The 16632-nt window shown below is 39.5% G+C and overlaps 1 pseudogene; it reads right to left on the reverse strand.

Annotated features, from left to right (window-relative positions):
- Positions 1 to 9002: 9002 nt before the first annotated feature.
- LOC105868561 (heat shock cognate 71 kDa protein pseudogene) lies at positions 9003 to 10998 on the reverse strand (annotated as a pseudogene).
- Positions 10999 to 16632: the final 5634 nt, after the last annotated feature.

Here is a 16632-nt window from a genome sequence, read left to right on the forward strand (position 1 = left end):
CAGGGCTGCCTCTAGGGCAGAATCCATTTCCTTGCCTTTTCCAGCTTCTAGAGACCACTTGCATTCCTTAGCTTGTGGTCCCCTTCTTCCATCTTCAAAGCCAGTAATGTTACATTTCTCTGTGTCTGTACTCACATCTCCCTTTGACTCTACTCTTCTGACTCCTGTTCTTACATTTAAGGACATTGGGCCCACCTGGATAATCTAGGATAACCTCCTTATCTGCTGATTAACAATCTTAATTTTAACTGCAATATTAATTCCCCCTTTTTATGTAATCTAACATATTCGTAGTTTCCAAGGATTAGGACATCTTTGGGGGTCATTATTTTGCCTACCAAACCCAGAACTAAAATAAATTGGACCTTGCCTTTAAAACATATTATTGGGGTATAACTTATAAAATGTGCCCAAATCTTGTATACAGCTTGATGAATTTTTACATAAATATACACCTATGTAACCAAAACTCAGACCAAAATATGAAATATAGTATTTCAGAAGGCTTTTATCCATCCCCCAGAGGGAACCACTAGTCTGTCTTCTGTCACTGTATCAGTTATCTATTATAAGCCAGTCCAAAACTTGGTACCTTAAAATAACAATGTTTTTTTTTTCTTGCTTATAATTCTATGGGTCAGAAATGTAGTCTTGGCTTTGCTGGGCATTTCTTCTGCTGGTCTCACCTGGGGTCACTTATGTGGTTGCAGCCATTTGGCAGCTTGACTGGAGCTGGATGGTGTAATATGATTTCATGTATATGTCTAGTGGTTGGTATTGGCTATTAGCTGGGCCCCTCTCTCTCCATATGAGTGGTTAATCCTCAAAGAGGGTAGACTGTGCTGGTTTACTTGAAGATCTCAGGGCAGCAAGAAGGCAACAGCAGAGTGCTCGGAAGTTGTATGTTGTCATCCCTGCTGCATTCTATTGGTCAAAGCAAGTCACAAGGCCATCCTAGATTTTGGGGCTGGGGAATATACTCTACCTTTTGATGGCAGGAGCTGCATAAAAGTTTATGGTCACTTTTTAAATCCATCTCAATTACCGCTACTGTTTGAATGTGTCCCCTAAAAAGCATGTTTTGGGAAATTAATCCCCAAGGCAATCATATTGAGAGGTGAGGCTTAATGGGAGGTTTATAGGTCATGAGGGCTCCACCCTCATGAATGGATTAATGTCAATTATAAAAAGGCTTGAGGCCATGAGCTTGATCTCTTGCTCTCTCTTGCCATGCAATGCCTTCCGCCATGTTGTGACACAAGCCAAGAAGGCCTTCCTTAGATGCTGGCCCCTGGATCTTGGACTTCCTAGACTCCAAAATTGTAAGAAATAAGTTTACATTCTTTACAATTACCCAGTCTCAGGCATTCTGTTATAGTGGCATAGATGGACTAAGATGATTACCATATGTTGTTTTGCCTGTTTTTGAATGTCATATAAATGGAATTATATCAAAAGTACTCTTGTGTCTTTCTTCTTTTGCTTAACATTACGTGAGATTCAACCACTTTTTTGTGTGTGGCAGTAGTTCTTTTTGAATTGCTGCTGCTTATATTCCATTGTATGAATATACCACAATTTATTCTAGCATTGATGAATATTTGACTGGTTTCCAGTTTGTGGCTATTATCAATAAAACTATATTAATATTCTTGTGCATGTTTTTTAAAGGGAATATGTCCTCAATTATCTTGTGTATGCATCTAGAAGTAGAATTGCTGAGTCAGATAATAGGTTAATATTAAGCTTTAGAAAATATTGTCAAATAGTTTTCTGAAGTGATTGTACTAATTTGCACAGCCATCAGGAATATATGAGAGTTTTGGTTTTTCCACATCTTTGCCATCACTTGATATAGTCAGCCTTTTAAATTTTAGCCATTCTGATAGGTGTTTAGTGGTCTCTTATTGTTTTGACTTGCATTTCCTGAATGATTAATATGTTGAACACATTTTCACATGTTTAATGGACATTTGGTTATCCTGTTTTGTGAAGTACTTATTCAAGTACTTTTATGAAATGCCATTTAAAAAACCATTAGTTGACTGGGTGTGGTGGCTCATGCCTGTAATCGTAGCACTCTGGGAGGCCGAGGTGGGTGGATCGTTTGAGCTCAGGAGTTCGAGACCAGCTTGAGCAAGAGTGAGACCCTGTCTCTACTAAAAAAATAGAAAGAAATTGGCTGGACAACTAAAAAAAAAAAAACAAAAAAAACCATATATATATATATATATAAACCAGGCATGGTGGTGCATGCCTGTAGTCCCAGCTACTTGGGATGCTGAGGCAGGAGGATTGCTTGAGCCCAGGAGTTGGAGGTTGCTGTGAGCTAGGCTGATGCCACGGCACTGTAGCCTGGGCAACAGAGCAAGACTCCGTCTAAAAAAAAGTAAAAACCATTATTCATTTTCTTGTTGATTTGCAGGAATTCTTTCTGTAGTCTATATATGAGTCTACCATTATATCATTATGCCATTATAAGTAGCTTGTCTTTACCTTTTTTTGATGGACAGAATTTCTTAATTTAAAAAAAGTCCAATTTATCAATATTTTCTTTTATGATGACAGCTTTTTGTATTCTGTTGTGAAATCTTTACCTGCTCCAATGGACCTTATCTTTAAGAGTTTTACAGCTATAACTATTATGTTCAAGCCTTTCATGCATTTTAAGTTTAGTTTTATATGTGCTGTGAGGTGAGGGTCCAAATTTATTCTTTGGCATGTGTTGTTCCAGCATTATTTGTTGAAAAGACTGTTCTTGGCCAGGCGTGGTGGCTCATGCCTGTAATCCTAGCACTCTGGGAGGCCGAGGCGGGTGGATTGCTTGAGTTGAGGAGTTCGAAACCAGCCTGAGCAAGAGTGAGACCCCGTCTCTCCTATAAATAGAAAGAAATTAATTGGCCCACTAATATATAGAGAAAAAAATTAGCTGGGCATGGTGGCGCATGCCTGTAGTCCCAGCTACTTGGGAGGCTGAGGCAGAAGGATTGCTTGAGCCCAGGAGTTTGAGGTTGCTGTGAGCTAGGCTGACGCCATGGCACTCACTCTAGCCTGGGCAACAAAGCGAGACTCTGTCTCAAAAAAAAAAAAATAAATAAGAAAAGACTGTTCTTTCCCTGTTTATTTGTCATTTAATGTTTATAACACAACTAAAGCTCTCTTCCATCACGTTTTCTCCTTCCCTCCCCAAGGTTGGTGTATATCTTCCTGTGTATGTTTCTATAGGTATGTATTTATCTATAAACAATATAGATATTTATATATTTAGATATATTACTTCTGTAGAAAACAATTTCAACTTTTTTCAAACTTGCCTTTTTCACTTTACATGATGTTTTCTAGATCATCCTATGTTGATACCTGTACATTAGTTCATGTGTTTTAATTGCTGTATTATGAACATTAAATTTCTTTAAAGAGAAGATCTAAAGTAAGTATGACAAAACATTCACAGAAGTGTTAAATCCACCATTCCTAGCTGGTGTGATCTTTGGCAGATTACTTAACCTTTATGAGCCCCAGTGTCCCTGTCTATAAATGGGATAATTGTATTTTTTTGAATAAATGTTTAATTTATGCACCTTATCTTTTTTATTTCAAAAAATTTAGGGAGGGACAAGTGTTTTTTTGTTACATGGATAGATTGTATCATACTGAAGTCAGGGCTTTCAGTGTACCCATTACTAGAATAGTGTGCATTGTACCCAATAGGTAGATTTTTATCAGTCACCCTCCTTTACCCTGCCCACTTCTTGGTTTTAAATGTACATCACGTCACTCTATGACCATATGTATCCCTCATTGTGCTACCACTTATAAGGTAGAATATGTAGTATTTGTTTTTCCATTCCCGAGAAACTTTACTTAGGATAATGGTTTCCAGTTTCACCCACGTTGTTGCAAAAGACATTATTTCATCACTTTTTATGGCTGAGTAGTATTCCATGGCATATATGAAAAAATAAATCACATCTTTATCCACTCATCAGTTGATGGGCACTTAGGTTGATTTCGTATTTTTGCAGTTGTGAATTGTGCTACAATAAACACTCAGGTGCAGATGTCTTATTTATAAAATAACTTCTTTTCCTTTGGGTATATACCCAGTAATGGAAATGCCAGATCGAATGATAGGTCTGGTCTACTCTTAGTTCTTTGAAGAATCCTCATACAGTTTTCCATAGCAGTTGTAATACTTTACATTCCCACCAACAGTATAAAAGCATTTCCTTTCTGCTGCATCCATGCCAACATCTATTGTTTTTTGACTTTTTAGTAATGGCTGTTCTGACATGGTTAAGGTTGTAACTCATTGTGCTTTTAATTTGCATCTCCCTGATAATAATGTTGAGCATTTTTTCCCATAGGTTTGTTGGCTATTTGTCTATCTTCTTTTGAAAACCGTTCATGTCTTTTGCCTATTTTTTGAAGTGGTTATTTTTTTCTTGCTGATTTGTTTGAGTTCTTTGTAGACTCTGGATATTAGCCCTTTGTCAGATGTATAGTTTATCAATATTTTCTTCCACTGTGTAGGTTGTCTATTTACTTTGTTGATTATTTCCTTTGCTGTGCAGAAACTTTTTAGTTTAATTATGTCCCATTTATTTATTTATTTTTGTTGTATTTGCTTTTAGGATCTTAGTCATAAATTCTTTGCTCAGGTCAATGTCCAGAGGAGTTTTTCCTATGTTTGTTTCTAGAATTTTTATGGTTTCAGTTCTTACATTTAAATCTTTAATTCATCTTGAGTTAATTCTTGTATATGGTGAGAGATAGGGATTGAGTTTCATTCTTCTGCATTTGACTCTCCAATTTCCCCAGCACAATTTATTGAATAGGGTTCCCTTTTCCCTCTGTATGTTTTTGTTTGCTTTGTCAAAAATCAGCTGGTTGTAGCTATATGGTTTCATTTCTGGATTCTATATTCTGTTCCGTTGGTCTCTGTGTTTACCTTTATACCAATACTGCACTGTTTGGGGTGCTATAGCCTTGTGGTATAATTTGAAGTCAGGTAATGTGATGCCTTCAGATTTGTCTTTTTTACATTGGATTGCTTTGGATATTTTTGGCTCCATATGAAGTTTAGAATTGTTTTTTCCAGATTCGTAAAAAATGATGTTGGTATTTTGATGGGAATTGTGTTGACTCCATAAATACTTTAAGCAGCATGGACATTTTCAATGTTGATTCTTCCAATCCATGAGCATGGAATGTTTTTCTATGTGTTCGTGTCATCTATGATTTCATTCATCAGTGTTTTGTAGTTTTCCTTGTAGAGATCTTTCACCTCCTTGGTAAAGTATATTCCTAGGCATTTTATTTTCTTTGCAACTATTGTAAATGGTATTGAGTTTTAGATTTGACTCTCAGCTTGCCTGTTATTAGTATATAGAAGTGCTGCTGTTATGTGTGCATTGATTTTGTAACTTGAGACTTTACTGATTTTTTTTGAATTGATTTATCAATTCTAGGAGTCTTTTGGTAGAGTCTTTAGGGTTTTCTAAATATAGGATCATATCATTGGCAGACAGGGATAGTTTGACCTTCTCTTTCCTGAATAGGATGCCCTTTATTCTTTTCTCTTGCCTGACTGCTCTGGCTCGGACTTTCACTACTATGTTAGAAATGGTGATGGTAGGCATTCTTGTCTTGTTCCAGTTCTTAGGGGGAATGTTTTCAACCTTTCCCCATTCAATATGACGTTGGCTGTGAGTTTGTCATATATGGCTTTTATTTTTTGAGATATGTTCTTTGTACATGTAGTTTGTTGAGGGTTTTTTATCATGAATGGGTGCTCGATTTTGTTGAATGCTTTTTTTTGTATCTATTAAGATGATCATATGGTTTTTGTTTTTAATTCCATTTATGTGGTGAATCACATTTATTGATTTACATATGGCGAACCATCCTTGTATCCCTGGGGTGAAACCCTCTTGATTGTGGTGAATTATCATTTTGATGTGCTGTTGGATTCAGTTTGCTAGTATTTTGTTGAGGATTTTTGCATCTATGTTTATGAGGGATATTGGCCTGTAGTTTTCTTGATTTGTTGTGTCCTTTCCTGGCTTTGGTATTAGGGGGATACTTGCTTTGTAGCATGAGTTAGGGAGGAATTCCTCCTTATAAATGTTATGGAATAGTTTCAGTAGGATGGGTGCCAGTTATTCTTTATAGGTCTGGTAGACTTTGGCTGTGAATCAGTCTGGTCTGGGGCTTTTTTTTTGTTGGGGGAATTTTTATCACTGTTTCAATCTCGCTACCTATTATTGGTCTGTTCAGGATTTCTATTTCTTCCTGATTAAAACTTGGGAGGTTGTATGTTTCCAAAAATTTATCCATTTCTTCCTCTAGCTTTTCTAATTTGTGCAGAGGTTTTTATAGTAGTCATGGATGATATTTTGTATTTTTGTGGTATCAGTTGTTATGTCTCCTTATTCATTTCTGATTGAGCTTATTAGAGTCCTTTTCTATTTTTGGTTAATCTAACTAGTGGTCTATCGATTTTGTTTGTTTTCAACGAACTAACTTTTCATTTTGTTCATTCTTTGTATTGCTTTTTTGGTTTTTATTGGTTTTTATTTCATTTAGTTCTGCTCTGAGCTTGTTATTTATTTTTTTATGCTAGCTTTGGGTTTGATTTGTTCTTTTTCTGGTTCTTTGAGGTATGACATTAGGTTGTTAATTTGTGACCTTTCTGTCTTTTTGATGTAAGCAGTTAAGGCTACGAAATTCCCCGTTAGTGTTGCTTTTACTATGTTCAGGAGATATTGGAAGCTTGTGTTGCCTTTGTCATGTAATTTGATAAATTTTTGATTTCCATTTTGATTTCATCATTAAACCAAGGATCGTCCAGCAGCAGTTTGTTTAATTTCCATGTATTTGTGGAGAGTTGAGACCTCTTCTTGGAATTGATTTCTAGTTTTATTCCACTGAGGTCTAAGAAGATAAATGGTATGATTTTGATTTTTCTAAATTTTTGAGACTTGTTTTGTGGCCTCACTTATCTATTTTATAAAATGTACCATGTGCTGATGAGAAGAATGTATATTCTGCAGTTTTGGAGTAGAATATTCTCTAAATGTCTGTTAGGTCCATTTGTTCTTAAGTCCCATTTAAGTCTAGTGTTTCTTTGTTGATTTTCTGCCTCACTGATATGTCTAGTTCTGTCAGTGGAGTGTTTAAGTCCCCAGCTATTATGAAGTTGCTGCTTATTTCTTTCCTTAGATCTAGTAGAATTTGTTTTATGAATCTGGGAGCTCCTGTGTTAGGTGCATATATATTTAGGATTGTTATATCTTCTTGTTGAACTAATCCGTTTTTCATTATATAATGACCATCTTTGTCTTTTTTGGCATTGTCGATTTAAAATTTATTTTATCTAATATGAGAATGGCTACTCCTGCTCACTTTTGGCTTCCATTTGTATGGAATATATTTTTCCACCCCTTTGCCTTTAGTCTATGAGAATCTTTGCAAGTTAAATGGGTTTGTTGGAGATAGTATATATTTGGGTTGTATTTTTAAAATCCATTCACCTAATCTATATCTTCTAAGTGGGCATTAAGACTGTTTATGTTCAATGATTATATTGATATGTGAGATACTGTTCTGTTCATCATGTTGATTGTTACCTAGTTCTTCTGTTTTCTCCCTTGTGTTATTGTTTTATAATAACTGTGAGCTTTAACTTTTGGGTGTTTTAACACTGATGGGTCTTGATTGTTCTGTTCCAGGTATAGAGTACTTTTAAGCATTTCCTGTAGGGCAGGTCTAGTGGTGACAAATTCTCTTTATGTTTGCTTTTCTGGAAAAGATTTTATTTTTCCTTCATTTATGAAACTTAATCTTTCAGAATACAAAATTCTTGGATGGTGGTTATTCTGTTTGAGAAGACTAAAACTGGGAACTCAAACCCTTCTGGCTTGTAAGGTTTCTGCTCATGAGATTGCTGTTTGCCTGAATGGGTTTCCTTTGTAAGTGACTTGATGCCTTCTTCCCACAGCTTGCATAATTTTCTCTTTCATTTGACTTTGACCAGATTGATGACTATGTGCGTTGGTGATGGTCTACTTGCTATGAATCTTTCAGGTGTTTGATGACCATCTTGTATATGGATATCTAAATCTCTAACAATACCAGTGAAGTTTTCCTCAATTATTCCCTCAAATAGGTTTTCCATGCTTTTTGCTTTTTTCTTCTTTCTCTGAAATACCTATGATTGTTATATTCATTGACTTTACATAGTCCCATATTTCTCACAGAGATTGTTAATTTTTCTTGATTGTTTTTTCTACATTTTCACCTGGCTGGGTTAATTTGAAAGCCTTGTCTCCAACTCTGAAATTCTTTCTTCTGCTTGGCCTAGTGTGTTGTTAAAACTTTCCACTGTAGGCTGGGCGCGGTGGCTCACGCCTGTAATCCCAGCACTCTGGGAGGCCGAGGCGGGCGGATTGCTCGAGGTCAGGAGTTCGAAATCAGCCTGAGCAAGAGCAAGACCCCGTCTCTACTATAAATAGAAAGAAATTAATTGGCCAACTAATATATATAGAAAAAATTAGCCGGGCATGGTGGCGCATGCCTGTAGTCCCATCTATTTGGGAGGCTGAGGCAGTAGGATTGCTTGAGCCCAGGAGTTTGAGGTTGCTGATACCATGGCACTCACTCTAGCCTGGGCAACAAAGCGAGACTCTGTCTCAAAAAAAAAAAAAAAAAAAAAAACCACAAAAAAAACCTTTCTACTATATTTTGACATTCCCTGAATGACTCTTTCATTTTTTTTTGCCAATTTTAAATACAGTTTTATTTAAGACATTGCATTCTCCACTTACAATACAGTACTGATAGAGTGAAATGTTATTTCCTTCCTCTGTGCACATGTTCCATATTCAAGTATTGAGAATGCCCAGTAATTTACTATAGCAGCTCAACTTTAAATCTGCCAGATAATTTGCTACAAATTTAGATCCTTCAATGTTTTACTGCATGGAACAATGCTACATCTATACTTGGGTTGGCTTAATCAACCTCTTCAATGGTGGGGCCTGAGGAAGCACTACCAGAAGGAGGAGCTCCACTACCTGGGAAGCCCCCAGGCATTCCTCCTGGCATTCTGCTGGGCATGCCTCCTGCACTCTGGTACAGCTTGGTAATGATAGGGTTGCAGACTTTCTCCAGCTTCTTCTGCTGATGTTCAAATTCTTCCTTCTCTGCAGTGTGGTTCTTATCAAGCCAGTTGATAATTTTATTACACTTGTCAAGAATCTTCTGTTTGTCCTCATCATTGATCTTGCCTTGAAGTTTCTCTTCTTCAACAGTTGCTTTCATGTTGAATTCATAGAATTCAAGTGAATTCTTTGATGACACTTTGTCCCTCTGCTTCTTATCTTCAGCTTTGTATTTCTCAGCTTCCTGGACCATACATTCAATGTCTTCCTTGCTCAAACGACCCTTGTCATTAGTGATGGTAATCTTATTTTCTTTTCCTGTGCTCTTATCCACAGCAGAGACATTGAGAATGCCATTGGTATCAATATCAAAAGGGACTTCAATCTGAGGAACACCCCAGGGGGCAGGAGGTACGCCTATGAGTTGAAACTTGCCAAGCAAGTTGTTATCCTTAGTCATAGCACGATCACCTTCGTAAACCCGAATGAGCACACCAGGCTGGTTGTCAGAGTAGGTAGTGAAGGTCTGTGTCTGCTTTGTAGGAATAGTAGTATTGCGCTTAATGAGTACAGTCATAACTCCACCAGCAGTTTTAAATCCAAGAGAAAGAGGAGTGACATCCAGAAGTAGCAAATTTTGAATGTTCTCAGATTTGTCTCCAGACAGGATGGGGTGCCTGGACAGCTGCACCATAAGCAACGGCCTCATCAGGGTTGATAACTCTTATTCAGTTCTTTTCCATTGAAGAAGTCTTGCAAAAACTTTTGAAACTTGGGGATGCAGGTAGAACCACCAACCAGGACAATGTCATGAATCTGTGACTTGCCTAGTTTGGCATCTCAAAGGGCTTTCTCTACCTTCTGGACCCCTCGAAGGGTCCAGGGTGCCATGGAACAGATCAGCATTCAGTTCTTCAAATCGGGCATGGGTAATGGAAGTATAGAAGTCGATTCCTTCATAAAGTGAATCAATCTCAACACTGGCATGGGTGCTGGGAGATAGGGTACGCTTAGCATGTTCATAAGTTACAGAGGCGTTGGAAAGCTCTCTTATTCTCACTAATGTCCTTCTTATGCTTGCACTTGAATTCAGCAATAAAATGGTTGACCATTCGGTTTTCAAAGTCTTCTCCACCTAAGTGTGTGTCTCCAGCTGTAGATTTGACGTCAAAGATACCATCCTCAATAGTGAGGATTGACACTCAAAAGTGCCACCTCCCAGGTCAAAGATCAGCACATTTCTTTCAGCTCCAACCTTTGTGTCTAAGTCATAAGCAATAGCAGCAGCAGTGGGTTCATTTATAATCCTAAGAACATTGAGACCAGCAATAGTTCCAGCATCTTTGGTAACGGTGAGAGTCATTAAAGTAAGCTGGGACTGTGACCATAGCATCTGTAACAGTCTTTCCAAGATAGGCTTCCTTGATTTCCTTCATCTTTGTCAGAACCATAGATGACACCTCCTCGGGATAGAAACTTTTTGTCACTCCCTTTTATTCTACTTGGACCTTGGGCCTGTCTGCATTATTCACAACCATGAAGAGCCAATGCTTCATATCAGACTGGACAACAGCATCATCAAATCTGCATCCAATCAGACATTTGGCATCGAAAACCGTGTTGGTGCGATTCATTGCAACTTGATTCTTCATAGCATCACCGATCAATCGTTCGGTATCAGTAAAGGCAATGTAGCTTGTAGTGGTTCGGTTTCCCTGATCAGTGGCAATTATCTCTATCTTTCCATGCTGGAAGACACCCACACAAGAGTAGGTGGTGCCAAGATCAATACCAACTTCAGGTCCCTTAGACATGGTTGCTCACTTGCAGGACTGGCCTGGCTTACGAAGACCACACACAAAACCCAAGAGCTACCACTGCGTTCAATGAGAGCTTTCATTTCATTATATTCCGTTATATCTTCTATTATCTTTTTTTTTTTCTTTTTTTTTTTTTTTGAGACAGAGTCTCACTTTGTTGCCCAGGCTAGAGTGAGTGCCATGGCATCAGCCTCGCTCACAGCAACCTCAATCTCCTGGGCTCAAGCGATCCTCCTGCCTCAGCCTCCCGAGTAGCTGGGACTACAGGCATGCGCCACCATGCCCGGCCAATTTTTTGTATATATATTTTTAGTTGGTCAATTAATTTCTTTCTATTTTTGGTAGAGACGGGGTCTCACTCAGGCTGGTTTCGAACTCCTTACCTTGAGCAATCCGCCTTCCTCGGCCTCCCAAAGTGCTAGGATTACAGGCGTGAGCTACCGCGCCCGGCCTTTTTTTTTTTTTTTTTTTGAGGCAGAGTCTCACTCTGTTGCCCCGGCTAGAGTGCTGTGGCATCAGCTTAGCTCACAGCAACCTCAAACTCCTGGGCTCAAGCAATTCTTCTGCCTCAGCCTCCTGAGTAGCTGGGACTACAGGCATGTGCCACCATGCCTGGATAATTTTTTCTATGTATTTTTAGTTGGCCAATTAATTTCTTTCTATTTTTAGTAGAGACGGGGTCTCACTCTTGCTCAGGCTGGTTTCCAAACTCCTGACCTTGAGCGATCCTCCTGCCTCGGCCTCCCAGAGTGCTAGGATTACAGGTGTGAGCCACCACACTCGGTCTTCTATTATCTCTTTAGTGATTTTTAATGTATGTCCTGAACTATTATTTTTTGGTTTCTTTGCGTTGTTTTTCAACTTTCTCATCAATCTTTTATTGATCTTGCCATCTGTATTCTGAATTCCATATCTGACTTTTCAACAAATTCATTTTCATTAGAGTCTATTGCTGGAGAATTACTGTGATATATTGGGGGTGTCAAAACAGCTTGTTTTTTCATGTTGCCAGTGTTCTTATGCTGGTTCCTTCTCATCTGAAACCTTTTCTCTCAGCTCAGGACATACAGGTTTGTGGTGCACCTGTTTTCCTCTGCTGGGAATTCGCTTACTCAGTGAAGAGAGAGATCCCTGGATGGTGCACTTGGGTCCTATTCTGGAAGATAGACCTGGAAAGAGAGGGGCAGATGCACTGTGAGCCTTTAACACTGCTGGTCTCCTGTGTCTCGTGTTGTACTATTCCCTTGGTGGTAGGCACAGGTGGTTGGCACACTGCAGAGAGTGATTGGCCCACCTAGTTCCTTCAGCAGCAGCAATTATCATCTGCAGTGGCTTGAGTGCTACCTGACTCAGTTATGTGGGCAGCAGCTATCTTTGGCCCAGGGTAGCTTGAGTGCTGCCCTGTCCAAGTCTGTGTGCTGTTATGATTATTGGCCTATGGCAGCTTGAGCACTGCCCTGCCCCAGACTGGCTTCAGTGGCAAGGATTGGTATGCAACTGCCTGAGCTTTCACTCCAGCCAGGTCCCCTTGGTGGTGGGGCTTGCAGCACCTGCCCATGGGACATAAAAGAGCCCCTGGGCCCCCTACTGCTTCCCCCATCTAGGAGGGACGATGAGGTGGTGGTAACAATGAGTCTGACCCCCAGGTAGACATAGCACTCTGAGTCTGAGATCTCAAAATGATGCCAGTGACAGCACCCAGGATTTGGAAGCCAGTGTGTCCCCACTGTACCTTCTCTCTGGAACAATGCTCTCTGTGTTGGTCTGGTGGGCTGCTATGGTGGAGGGTTCCTCCTGCACCTTGGATTGCAATGTCAAGGGGGAAGTGTGGAGCCTTGGGATTCTCTCCTCTTTCCCCTCCACATGCAGGCGCCTTTCCTGTGTACCTCTGATCCCATGGAGTGGGTTATCTCTCCCCTGTCCTTCACTTTGTGAGCCTCCCGTTGCTTCTCTGTTGATTCCTAATGCTCTGTCTTTGACAATCAATCTGAAGGTGAATATCTACTTGCCACTTTTAATCCTCTCTGTGGGAGTGACTTGTGCAGGCTGCTTCTAGTATGCCATCTTGCTCTGTACCAATTGTAACTTTAATACATGGAGCAGTTTTGAAAATTAAATGAGGTAATAGATACCATTTTTGCATAATAACCACATAGTAACCATTCCCTAAATTATAGGTATTATTATGATGAGTAAAAATGTCTCAAAAGCATTCATTCATCTGCGTAAAAAGGTGCATTACAGAGAGATGATGTATGGTACTTCACAGCAGAAGTACCTCTGGTGAACGTACAGAGTTTTGAGTGTACCCTAAGGCAGAGAGAGAAGGGTTGAAATGTATGTTGCTTTCTTATTGTGCTGCTCTATTGGGTGCAGGGTCTGTCTCCCCTGAAGTATTAATATGTGTGTGGGTTTATGTTTATTAAGGTTGTGGGTAATGAGTGCCTTTACCTGTGTGATTTGGATTCTTCTAAGTTCTAATCCCCGATTTCCAAAGAATGGGGTAGCACCCTCAGAGAGTGGACTGCTGTCTCCCTAGCCACTGCCTTGTGGCAAGCAGGATAATAATGGAGTGTGGAACCCAGGCAATGGCAGACTTGGTAAAGAAGTTACCATCCTCTCTTCTCAGCCTTGAGCCTAGTCTGGAAGGACAACTGATTTCTTCTATCAATGGCTTTATGGACCTGTTCTTCTTAGGTTAGGAAAATGTGGATGAAGGTTCACCAGCTTTTCCTGTTGCCTCTTTATAATAGCAATCTGCATGCCACTGCTCAAGGCTCAAAAGGGTGATGGCGAAAAAAAAAAAAAAGGATAGCTTAAATGGCATTTCAAAAAGAGGCTGTGGAGTGGGCTTGTTGGTATAACCTCATAAGTGTAAAATAGAAGCAGACTTCACCTCAGCTTGTTTATTCAATCATCAAAAATAGCCTTTTGGCCTCCAAATATCCAATGCCCTCAAAAGTATCCCTCCTGCCATTATATCAAAACAAGGGTAGTCATTTTATACTTTAGTATAAATTTATACTTTAGTATAAATTTTATACTCTAGTAGCAATATATTTATATGAATAATATAAATGTGTTTTTTGAGGTGACAGTATTGATAGGCTATTTTTAAGAATTGCTAAAGGGAGGGACCTGTTAATTTCCTCCAATTTGGGCCTAGTGTTTTGTCTTAAGGGGTGTGCCCCCAGTTATTTTGTACCAGTCAGTCTATGCTTGTCCTAAGGTAACAACTAGCTGCTCCCCAGTCTGCGATCCACTTGGTTCTTTCCCTTCTGTTTCGACCTCCTACCTTATGCCCCAACTTTAAGACTCTCAGATTCATGGCGATTCAGCATCCGTTCTCCTTTGTTTCACACTACAGCACTGAGCTGATGACTCATCTGCCCGTGCCCTCTTCCAAGTATAGTGATCCAAGCATGACTTGCCAACCAGTTAAGTTGGCTAGAACTTAATGTCTCAGAGTCCCCACTTCCTTGAGTCCTCTAGGGCACTATGGCAAGTGAGCATATATAAGAGATTATATAAGTGTGTGTGTGGTGAGGTTCGAATTAGTAAGACTTAAATTTATGAATTATTTCAGTGAAAAGATTCAATAGTGATGTTACTTACAGATACTGGAGAACTAACAAGGAGAAAGGAAATACAAAAACCCACTTTGTCCACAGCAAACAAATTTATGTCTGCTTAGTTTTTATAGCTAATGTTACCATATGCACAATAATAACTATGCATGTTGTCAATATGGGTCTGATGAAATTGTCAGTGATATTTGCTTACAATGTGACATTGTTTTCAGCTGTGCTCACACTTATGTTGATTATCAGCTATGGGCTTCTGCCCATATATTCTGTTAACATGGAAAAAAAATTCAAGGAATGTGACTCTAGTCCTGGGATCCTCAAACTATGGCCCTCGGGCCACCAAGAACATTTATCCGGCCCGCCAGGTGTTTTTGCTGCCGCTGCCTGTCCTGCTTAGCAGCCGACTCGTCCCAGGCCCACAGTGCGCATGTGTGGAATGTGCACTGCACTCTCCAACAGCCCTCCAATGGTCTGAGGAACAGTGAACTGGCCCCCTGTTTAAAAATTTGAGGACCCCTGCTGAGTCTTTCTGAGATTAACTGCCTACCTGCCTCCTCTCTTTTCTTATGGCATCTGTTGGGTAGCTACGTTGAAGAAGTCACTGTGGCTGCTAAGTACAAGAAAAGAAAGCATATGTAATAAAAGGTGTAAATTTTCCTTTATAATAAGAAAACTGTTCCTCAATACTCAGCATATATAGCTTATATTTACTGTATATGCCTTTTCTCTATTCTATTTACCACCTTTGATTCCTGGGAGATTAAATCTACACAAGCGTAGATACATACTAATATGATGAACTTTAAAATGTTATTTTCCTTCCTTTATCATCAATGATTATCATTTAAAGTTGTTATGAAGGCTTTGTGACAGAGGTTATACTAAAATTGAAAGTATATGAACTTACTGAAAATCATGTAAAAATTAGCTATGTTTTTAATGTGGTTTCTCAGATTGATTAATTTATGCAATTGAATTGTTCTACTCTCTTGTAAACATACATTCACACTTTGCAAACTTGCACACCTGCAAAGTAAAGTGTGGTGGTATTTATGACATTATCACTGTTTCATCAAGAATGATAAATCAGGCCGGGCGCTGTGGCTCACGCCTGTAATCCTAGCTCTTGGGAGGCCGAGGCGGGCGGATTGCTCAAGGTCAGGAGTTCAAAACCAGCCTGAGCAAGAGCGAGACCCCGTCTCTACTATAAATAGAAAGAAATTAATTGGCCAACTGATATATATATAAAAAAAAAAAAATTAGCCGGGCATGGTGGCGCATGCCTGTAGTCCCAGCTACCCGGGAGGCTGAGGCAGAAGGATCACTCGAGCCCAGGAGTTTGAGGTTGCTGTGAGCTAGGCTGACGCCACGGCACTCACTCTAGCCTGGGCAACAAAGCGAGACTCTGTCTCAAAAAAAAAAAAAAAAAAAAAAAAAAAGAATGATAAATCAGTCAGGTTATCTTTTAAATTTGATTTTATAGGCCATTATATTTCACCTTCCTGTCTCAATGCAGTGGAAATTGATTCCATAAAGGGCTCAAAGGCCAAAAGTATTTTAAACTTAATCATTTTAAAACATCTTGGCATTGATGAAGTATTGTTACATTAATTTGGAAAGGTTTGAAGTTGTTACAGAGTTTAATAGTATATGAAAGCACTTTCCCTAAAGACAGATGAATTGGTTTGGATATGGTGAATTTTTTTTTTAGGGATGTGTGTCTTTAAAAAATTACTTTTCGGCCAGGCGCGGTGGCTCACGCCTGTAGTCCTAGCTCTCTGGGAGGCCGAGGCGGGCGGATTGCTCGAGTTCAGGAGTTCGAAACCAGCCTGAGCAAGAGCGAGACCCCGTCTCTACTATAAATGGAAAGAAATTAATTGGCCAACTAAAAATATATACAAAAAATTAGCCGGGCATGGTGGCGCATGCCTGTAGTCCCAGCTACTCGGGAGGCTGAGGCAGGAGGATCGCTTGAGCCCAGGAGTTTGAGGTTGCTGTGAGCTAGGCTGACGCCACGGCATTCACTCTAGCCTGGGCAACAAAGCAAGACTCTGTCTCAAA

The sequence above is a fragment of the Microcebus murinus genome, chromosome X (genome assembly GCF_040939455.1).
Source record: "Microcebus murinus isolate Inina chromosome X, M.murinus_Inina_mat1.0, whole genome shotgun sequence".
NCBI classification, from domain to species: Eukaryota; Metazoa; Chordata; class Mammalia; order Primates; family Cheirogaleidae; genus Microcebus; species Microcebus murinus.